This window comes from Hermetia illucens, chromosome 2 (assembly GCF_905115235.1).
Source record: "Hermetia illucens chromosome 2, iHerIll2.2.curated.20191125, whole genome shotgun sequence".
Classification (NCBI taxonomy): Eukaryota; Metazoa; Arthropoda; class Insecta; order Diptera; family Stratiomyidae; genus Hermetia; species Hermetia illucens.
In genome coordinates this window covers 37,993,483-38,002,816 of record NC_051850.1, presented here as the reverse complement: position 1 = coordinate 38,002,816, position 9,334 = coordinate 37,993,483, and the positions used below count along the sequence as shown (strand labels likewise).

At 39.8% G+C, this 9,334-nt stretch overlaps 1 protein-coding gene and 1 long non-coding RNA gene across 3 annotated transcripts in view; one reads left to right on the top strand and one right to left on the bottom strand.

The window, feature by feature from the left end:
• Positions 1-2,076: 2,076 nt before the first annotated feature.
• Positions 2,077-3,049, bottom strand: LOC119647493. The gene is made up of 3 exons (XR_005248882.1): positions 2,910-3,049; positions 2,738-2,851; positions 2,077-2,675 (listed from the first exon to the last, which is right to left on the bottom strand). It is a non-coding gene; the product is annotated as an uncharacterized LOC119647493 (long non-coding RNA).
• Positions 2,743-9,334, top strand: part of LOC119647488 (zinc transporter 1) — a 71,676-nt gene continuing 65,084 nt past the window's right edge. The window contains exon 1 of one of the 2 annotated variants that reach the window (XM_038048446.1): positions 2,743-3,639. The gene's annotated coding sequence lies outside the window, so the exon portion shown is untranslated. The remainder of the gene's footprint in view (positions 3,640-9,334) is intronic. The other variant, XM_038048447.1, reaches the window with a different exon arrangement.

Sequence of the window (9,334 nt, the reverse complement as noted above, 5' to 3'; positions counted from 1 at the left end):
TCACCACTTTATACGTTGTACTGAATCTCCACGAAAATACCAGAGAAAAGAATTAGACTGAATACTAAGGAGGTTTTCGGTTCGGAATATCCACAATTGACCAGTTATTTACGCTCAAACAGGTGGTTCAAAAATGCTTGGAACCCAACGTCGACGTCCATCAAATATTCGTTGACTTCAAGTAGGCATATGAGAGTATTGACTGAGATGTACTGTACAAAATAATGCTTGACTTCGGTATTTCAGCAAAACTGCTAAGCCTTACCAGAATGACAATGTGCCAATGTGGACACAAAAAGCATATGCAAGTAATGTAAACATCATCGCGCGATCTTTCACATCAGCAAAGGAGATTTTTATATGAATTAGCGAAAACAAGACGAAAATTTTAACGCAAATGAAAAAATGACAAACATTATATACTTAGGTGTTCAACTGACGAAAGATAAATATAAAAATATAAATATAAAATGGCCAATTCAGCTCGCACACAGAGCTTTTTATTCGGTCCAACCAATTTGAAAAGCTACCTGCATACAGAGTAAATCAAAGCTCCGAATATACAAAACGATAATAAGATCTGCACTATGCTACGGATGTAAAACATAGATCCTGGTTAAAACTTCCGAAAAACTGGTCAATAAATAGAGAGACGAAGGTCCTGAGGAGAATAATAGAAACTAAACGAGAGAATGACCAATGGCGAATCAGATAGAACTGTGGCGGTACATCGGAGGCAAGAACCACCGACTGCATTACTCTGCCCCCCAAACTCTCTCTTAAACACCTTCCCGACATACGATGCCGGTGGTCGACATCCCCAGGGATCTAGAGACATGTCCGTAGGTCCTCATTAGGGTGGGTGCTCCTCGGAGGCAACTGCACTCACCATACGCGGGCCCGTTTAAAGTCCTGGAGCGACGGGACCACTGGTTCAATCTTGACGTTCGGGGCGGGCCCAAATGGTCTCCTCAGTGACGCTGAAGGCTTTTGCCGAACCGGGAGACGCTCCGGAAAAACGTCCGCGAAGCGTCAGGTTCGCTCGGTAACACCATTGGCGGGAACACATCCCGGGTTCCTCCGCTGCACCCGCGCGGTTTCAGTTGACCGACTGCATTTCCGGCGACGAGATCACCTCCGCCGATGCACTGAACTTCCCGCGACACGCCGGCCTAGCACAAGACCAGCGCACGTGCTTCCTCTTCCTGATCACCGGAGAGTGCGGACGTCGGCCACTAACAATAAGTGAACAAATCCTAATAACGTGAAATCCTAATAAATTGCATCTCATTACTTTCTTTTTATTATAAAATTGGAGTGTGTAACTTATCAAAATAGCTAGAATACTGTAGAATTACCCACTACAAAGTATGTGATGAATGAGGTCGTTAGGGAATGTAACGTAGTTAATCCCCTCTCAAGCATGAGTTGCATTAAATATTTAGCAACCCCGAAGTTTTCAAAATAATCAAACTTCAGTAGTTGCAATGGGCTGGCCACGTTCACTGTATGGACGACAATTGAATACCTAAAAGGCTATTTGAAGGGAGAACAGAAGGACGAAGACCGGTGGGAAATCCCCGAAAACACTGGGTAGATTTTGTAGGCAAAGACAGCGCATCATTGCTCGGATTCCTCGGATAGGTGGAGGAAAGACATCTTGGAGGTCAAGCTCCGAAATAGAGTCTCGACGACGACGACGGCGAAACGGGAACAGAAATTTTCGAGGAACAATGAAATGAAGGACGTCTTTTTTGGTTATCTTAGAGGCAAAGAGAATTGATTTTTTCCGAAGGGATAAATAAACTTATTGCAAGATATCGTATTTGCGAAATTTTTTACCCCTTCGCCCCCGGTTTCAGTAACTTCCACAGGTATTTCATACAGAAGAAGTACTATGCAACAGCATCCAAAAAGCTGAAGGTGCCATTGACGAAATTTGCTAACTTCTGTGTATATTTGATTGGCTTTTTCCTCGTTTTCTAGAAATAAAAAGATAATTTCGGAAAAAAAATGTGCTACGATATAAACTTGTACGGCCAGAAATTCAACAAAAACTAAGCTGAAAAAGAGACTAAAAATTAGTCAATTAGGTACATAAATACATAATAATTTCCTTTTCCAATATATGTCGATAACAATTGTCAGACCCTTTCACAGGTTTTTTTCTCCCCTTAAATGATATAAAAGAAATCATTCAATACTTGGTCTATAAGACCCGTCTGATCTACGGCAATCAACTGCAATGGATCCATAGTCTGTATTATTCATTGCTGATTACAATAGTTCTTGACTCACAGACTCGTGTAAATGTTATCCTTCCCATAAAATATTATAGCTCTTATCTTCAGCCATTTGTGACAAGTACAATAGCTGCGCTGCGAACTGGTAATTTTGGCTAAACAGAAATTTAGATAATCCCAGAGGGTATTTTTCGCAAACAAAAGCTGATATGTGAGAGTCCAATGTAGAATTATCAATTTAGAAGTTTTCTCAATTCACTTAACCACCTCTTGCTCCGAATTCAATTGATAAGAACTGCGTGTAGATATCTCGAGATCCTCTTGCTGATCTAAATTGGCTGTTCAAAGGCCGAGCTGAACCTGGCCGCGATAGACAAATCTGATAATGTCGCCGACTTAATGTCGATGGATGAGTATGAGTACATATTGGATCTGCAATACGAGACTGCGAGATAGTAAGGCAGTCGTCCGGGACTGAATGGACAATCACTCACCAAATCGCTCAGCAATATTATAATAAAATCTATCTAGTGCACAGTGAGTAGCGCTGGATTTGAATGGCCGGGCTGCTTCCTGAAGTACTGTAGTTATCCAAAGTTGAACACGAGCTGCGGAGAGATAAAAATTCAGTGACACTGAAGCAAAAAGTCTCCGACTAGCCCGCACAGTGTGAACTAAACGTTCGAGCGGTCGACACAGGTGAACAAAACAGATTTTCGCTACATTATCTGTATTCGCGGCTTCGACCCTTGTTACTTTGAGTCCTGTCTAGATACAATACCTTCTGAGGAAGCACACGTTACCCAAACAACCTGTCGACCGGGAAGATCTATCAGGCGAGATTGCTTGCGGTAATGGCAGTGAATTTTATAGAGGGAAGGTTACTGGAGATATTAGATATCTAGTGAGGTATCAAGTATTTAAATCGACCTAAAGTATGGATTTCAGTCAGTTATGGATTATTGGTCGTTAACGTGTATTTAGTGTACTTGACTGGTCGCGCGCTTCAGTGTGTATTCAACGTTGGAGCCTCAGTATCTGTTTATGGGAAGTCGATCGTGTTTTCAGAATACGCAAAGGAGTAAAGAACGCGAGTTATCGTTGATTATTTAAAAATTGAAAATTTATCTGATGCGCTAGCGGGTGGCTGTGGTCTTTCCCGGCATTCTGTGATCGCACTTGCAGCCGTACACCTAGCATACTCGTAGTTTGTGTGATATACCGCCCGCGCTTTATTCAGTGTTCTGTGGTCACTAAAAGCCATTTCCCGTGTTTGATGGCAATTGTCGCATTCACTTAGATCGAAGTTCTTTTGAATGAATTGCGAATCATTTGTGTGTGCTTAATTTTTTGATTCGAGTCACCCAGTAAATTGTCGTTAGTGGAACTCAAGCGTGTAAGTACCCATCCTTTGTCTAAATCTATGAAAATTCCGAATGATTATTCAATTTTAATCAAAGAACAAAAAAGGTGGCTGTGAGTGGGTTCTGCCTTTCAAAAAAAAACTTTAATTATTTTGTGAATGTAAATTTTTTTCTCATACAATTGTGACTGACATCCGGATTGTACAGAATTTCACCTTATCAGATTCTGGTATTTGCATGCAAATCCATTTTGAACAGTTCAGTGTGAATCAAACCGATTTGTAGATAGTAAACATTCGTTCCAGGGAAAGTTTATTGAGGATATACTGTACATATGCATATATACGTAAAGCAATTGGATTAATCTACACCTTCCGACTGTTTTCAATATGCCAGTATCTGAAGTGCTGCGATTAAATAAATGAGTTTAAAAGAATGCTGGGTTTAAGTTTGAGGAGATGTTTGTCGCAGGGTTGGCGCTCAGTACGAGGTGAGAAGGAGAAATGGGATTCCTCGAAAGTTTGGTTGATTCCCAGGGAGTTCCAATCATAGTGAAGATGGATGCCATATGCGTCAGTAGGCAGACTGCAGCCAACAACTTAACCCAGGACTTTTTGATACATGCAGTTGTTTACGAATTAAATGCCCTTAATAACTTAGAGTTCAGAAAGATTATAAGGATGGAAATATGATATGGAAAAGAGAATTTGATGGGCCAGTCTGTAGTTCAGGGAGGAGTTGTATAACTTATCTTTCGAAAAGGCTATGATTTGATAGCATAATAGATGAAGGGTTTTGGAGTAATGTCAGCTGGGACGTAGCTAATTATTATGCCTTTGATGATTCGAAAATGGTGTGAAACACAAAGCGATTTTGCAGTTACCAATCGGTCAAACTGTCTATTAATTAAACATTTTCCTTAAATAGTGGTGAGCTGTGGTTTCCCCAATACACATCTTCTAGTTTTCTCGTTCTTTGATTGCAAAGTGTAGAAGTGTTTCGTTGTCCGCATGAGGTGGCCTTTTAGACCACTTCTTTTGCATGAATCCGTTTAGCACTTGTGTCAAAATTCAACTGTTCGGCATTGACTCGATATGCCTAGTCCATTCTATCTCGAGGAATTTCACATGATTTTTATGTTGGAAGTTCAACTCAGCTCCATTTTCTACTTTGGTACTACAAACGATGTCGGTCCTTGGCATCGCGAACATCGAGCAGCGTGTAACTTTTGTTATTTTTCTAGTGGTCGTTTACTTTCCACCTTCACTTTGAATAGGCGTCCTTTCGTTCATGCAAAACGCATGGAGGTGTCCTTTGATGCGTTCTACATGGACTGATCTGGAGCTTGTCAATTCTAATATAGTGACTAATTCGTCGTACAATAGATACATATCACCTTTGTAGCACCTTCGTCAGCTGCCATCTATACTAGACCTATGATTCTCCTAAGGACTCGACGTCCGAAACCATTGATTTTTGGCTCTTCGGGCTGGTGCATTATTCACGGTCACTGAAATAAGTTCATTTTTCAGGATTGACAGTGCAAGGTGATATGTTTTGTGACAAGTATGATCCGTTGGTTTAATCTTTTTCATTGTTGTCCCTTATAAGAGTTATGCCCAAATACGAATCTGTCGACTTGCTGGTGGTTGTAACCGTTTGATGTAGCGTTTTGGTTTTTTTTTGTTCTTAGGTTACCTTCCTTCGCTACTTCGTCAAGCTTCATTAGTATCTCCTTTGCGCATCCGCATGCGAGGAAACTAACAAGAGTTCAGTAAATTTATATTAAAAAAATTAAAAAATTGTAATTTTTGTTCAATTAATCCTTTCCGTTGATTTTAATGCATTTCTTGACTCTGTTTCGAAACATTCCTTAAAATTGTCTTTTTGTAGCTTCTGAATTAAAACTTTGATTGCGTTTATAATCTCCTCATTAGTTTTTTTTTAATTAATTAATTAAATTTTTTTTTTTTTTATTTTTCGAAATAATCATAATCGTTGCTAGATCAGGGGAATATGGAGCTGGATGAACTTCTTCGATGCTTGAGAGTGCAATAGAGTTATTGGTTTTTTTTCAGCAGTGTGAGCATCGACATGGTGTAGAAAAAAGCGTGAAGTTTCTTTTTTGACTACAAACAAATTTTTGAAAAATTGTGGTACACACTTTTCTGGGTATCACTTCGTTGCTACTATTTGACCAGTTTCCAGAATGATAGTTGGACTGCTGTTTCAAGCTTCGCCATCTGCATCGAATTTTTCGAAGATGCTAGACTGGCATTTTTAGATGTCGGAAAGAACTATTTAACGAAATAAACGCATGCTTTCTTTTGAGCGTCATTTGAAATGCGTGGAACTCAGGTGATAATCAAATATTCTTCACGCAGCCATGGAATAGAAGCCCACTTCATTGGCAACCATTTCTTGGATCAATCTGGAAACTTCGTTTATTTTAGCTGTCACTTTGTTAGACCCTCCGTTGGCCACTATCTGGGGTGATTTATATAGTAGCTTACATCTTATATCCACTGACATATTTCCGACTACTATATATATTCTAGAACGATGTTACATGATATTGGATGTTACATGATAGTTGATTTTGAATCTTTATTTGACCACTAGACTGACTCATTGTCATTCTGATGATGATGACATCAATATTATATTCCCAGCACTTCTCCAGAATTTACTTTACTGAGAAAATCTGATCAATCGGGCAAATTCAACTTTTGGGCCAAACTTTTGGAATAATTTCATCCGTCCGAATAGTGTTTTCGAGCTTACCCCTTTTTCTTGCTTTGTTGTTTTTCAGCATGTTTAATGCAGGTGCCTATACGGCCTCTGGTGCTTCGGTGTGCTCCTCGGTATATTGGGACCAACGATCTTTTATCTGCTTTCTCATATTTCGCTCATCCATTTCCTACAGGTACTTTGCCTCAAAACATTCATTCTGAGGTGAGATCCATGTTTTTTTTGTAGCAATCCGATAGGATTTGTTTCCCTCACTGCAGATCGGTGACGGAAATAAGTCGATGAGAGTTTCCTAGGAAACGTTTTTTACTGAGTCATCTCTGTCTTTCGTTGAAGTAGAACTGATTAGCTGGACGTTGAGAAATTTAGTTTTCACTTGAAGTGCACCAACTCTTTTACTAAATGATTTGAAGTCTGTGATGTTCTGGGCAAACTTTTTGTGGGCGGCAAAAGCTATGTTGCATTCACAAACCTGAGTTTCAATTTTTACCACTTTTAAAAATAGTGTGTGTTCGGGAGCCAAATACCTCAATTCCTAAAAATTTCGTATATTGGACTACCAAGCCTTTTACTTTTCAGGCACGAAAGCAATAGTATACTCTGAATAGGTTATCAGCTTGTTGCATAGTCTGCAGCCTGTTTTATGACACAGAGAACTTCTCGTTCACCCTTTCTTGTCAACTACTTTGCATTGCCCAGGAGTTATCAACGTGGAGGGTTGGATTTGGTAATAGGCCTATAGGAATTAAATCAGCGTGCATTACCCAGGCATTTCTTCAGTCTGCAAACTCTCCTGAGATACATACTAGTCTTCAACCGCCCATACAACTCATGTTAGCACCTAACTCGGCGTATCATCTTCTTCTATGGAAAAGCTTTCGGAGGTTTTTTCGCCCAAATGTTTCGACTCACTTTTCAGACTCTTTGCTAAAGTCCAGTTTTCACAACCATGTAGGTCTCCCAGGCAATAGTATATTATAGATGCGCGGTTTATTATTTCCATGGATAAGTCTTGATTTATTCCTGGCCGTGATTCGCCGTTGTATCTCAAGTCTTCGTTGCCATCTTTTGAAAGTAAGATCTATAAATAGGAAAACTGATCTACTTGTTCAGAATTGTGATTCATGACAGTGATGCTTCGCCTATTAGGGATATTTCTTCATGTTTTTAAGGTTTAAGGTGTGTGGAATAAAAATGGATCCAATTCCTATCTCTCCATCTTTTTTTTTCGATGGAAGGTATTCGTCTGCCTGTCCGTCCGTTTGTCAAACGGGATATACTTCGAAACGGTTGGAGCTATCGTCACGAAATTTGGTGAGAATATGTGGTCGGCAAACCGCTAAACGTGCAACGAGTTGCATCATTTGATGTTGGGTTAAAGGGGGTTCACCATATTTGCGAAAGGGGGGAGAAAATTTTTTTTGTTATAGATTATGGTCATGCGGTGTATCAAATGAAAGGGTTCAACTAATACCATTTCTGTTAACACTTTTTAGAACGTATGCAACAAAGGTATTTCTCGTTCGTTTTCACATCTCAGATGCCCTTACGAAGTGGTCATACAATTTCTCTTGTGCCTATATTTTAATTACTAATGTATGGATTTTGCAGATAGGTTCTGCAGAAAGCTGATTGATTCTATGTGCTTTGCTCAGCTTCAGTTTATATGCAGCTCCCACTACTTCGTCACATTGTCTTGCTCCTCTTCCGAAACTTCCAGGATTGCGCTCCTCCTTTGTATGTTTGGTTATCAATAACTTCAAAGTGGGGTAAGCACGTCAACCACAAATATGAGCCAAGAGCTCCCGAGAAGCTTGCAATCCTCGTATACAGGATCCTTTCCGGAATAGTATAGCGTAGTGTTGGAAGAGGGAGAGAAATGGTTTCCAGAATCCGACTATCTAACCTTACTTAATCCCAAAATTTCGAGTTTGTAACTTTGGAACTCTCATCCAGGTTAGGGAAAGCGGGCATTCTGGAGGCTAACGAGATCGTTATCGAGAATTGAACAAGTGAACTGAATAACCAAAGATCGCAATTGTCAATTCCCTCCTTATACGAAGCATGGATAACGTCTCACTTGCTAGCCCACAAATTTCTACACTTTTAGTAGGTTTTTATGACAAGCAGGGAATACCTTGAGTTCTTAATCCCCCAACTCAGAAAAGAGTCACTGTCTCAGTGACGTAAAGATATCATAGAGTAATAGTGAATACTGTTAAAAAGGCCCGACCTGCTCCTCGAGGGGCCTGGTCTTCGACGACTCCATAAAGTTTTGCATAACTCGAAAGTATTCAACCTACATATTGATGTCGGCAGTGTTGTTAATAATACTTCCATTTTAGTTTTTATCGCATCTTTTTTGATTCATAATATCTGTCGTCTCTGGCTCATTTGGGCCTTTCTACACATTTAATTGCTTTTATGCAAAAGGACAATTAACACAGTAATTCTAATTTCAAACTACTCCGATAAGAAGAAAAATGCAAAAACCCTCACCTCAGCTTAAAAATATGGCGAAGCAACTTATCAGGCTGGTAGAGAGTTTGAAGAGGTCAGCAAGGATAGATTGAAAATACGAGGGCGGATTGAGTGATCTACACAGGAATATTATAAGTCATTGTGCCGTTTCAAGGACAAAACAGTATAATTGCGGGTGGGAGACCAGATAACAAAGCAATACGTGAGGATGTTTCTAACAAGGAAGTTGAAGAGTTCACAAAGTCCGAAGTTCTGGATGTAAGACTAGTTTCATTGAGGCAGTGGTTGTCATTTGGGGATTATCATTGAATATTACGGCAAGGTTTTGGATGCATAGAGGATTGAGAATGTTTGCCAAAGATTTGAGTGAGTAATACAACACGTGACATTTCCCGATGTTTAGTGCCAGTTCATGACCAGAATACCAGTAAATCAAAGTTTAGAGGTTTGGTTGGAAAGGGGGCTAAAGGGCAGTACAGGAAAAAATTGCTAAAA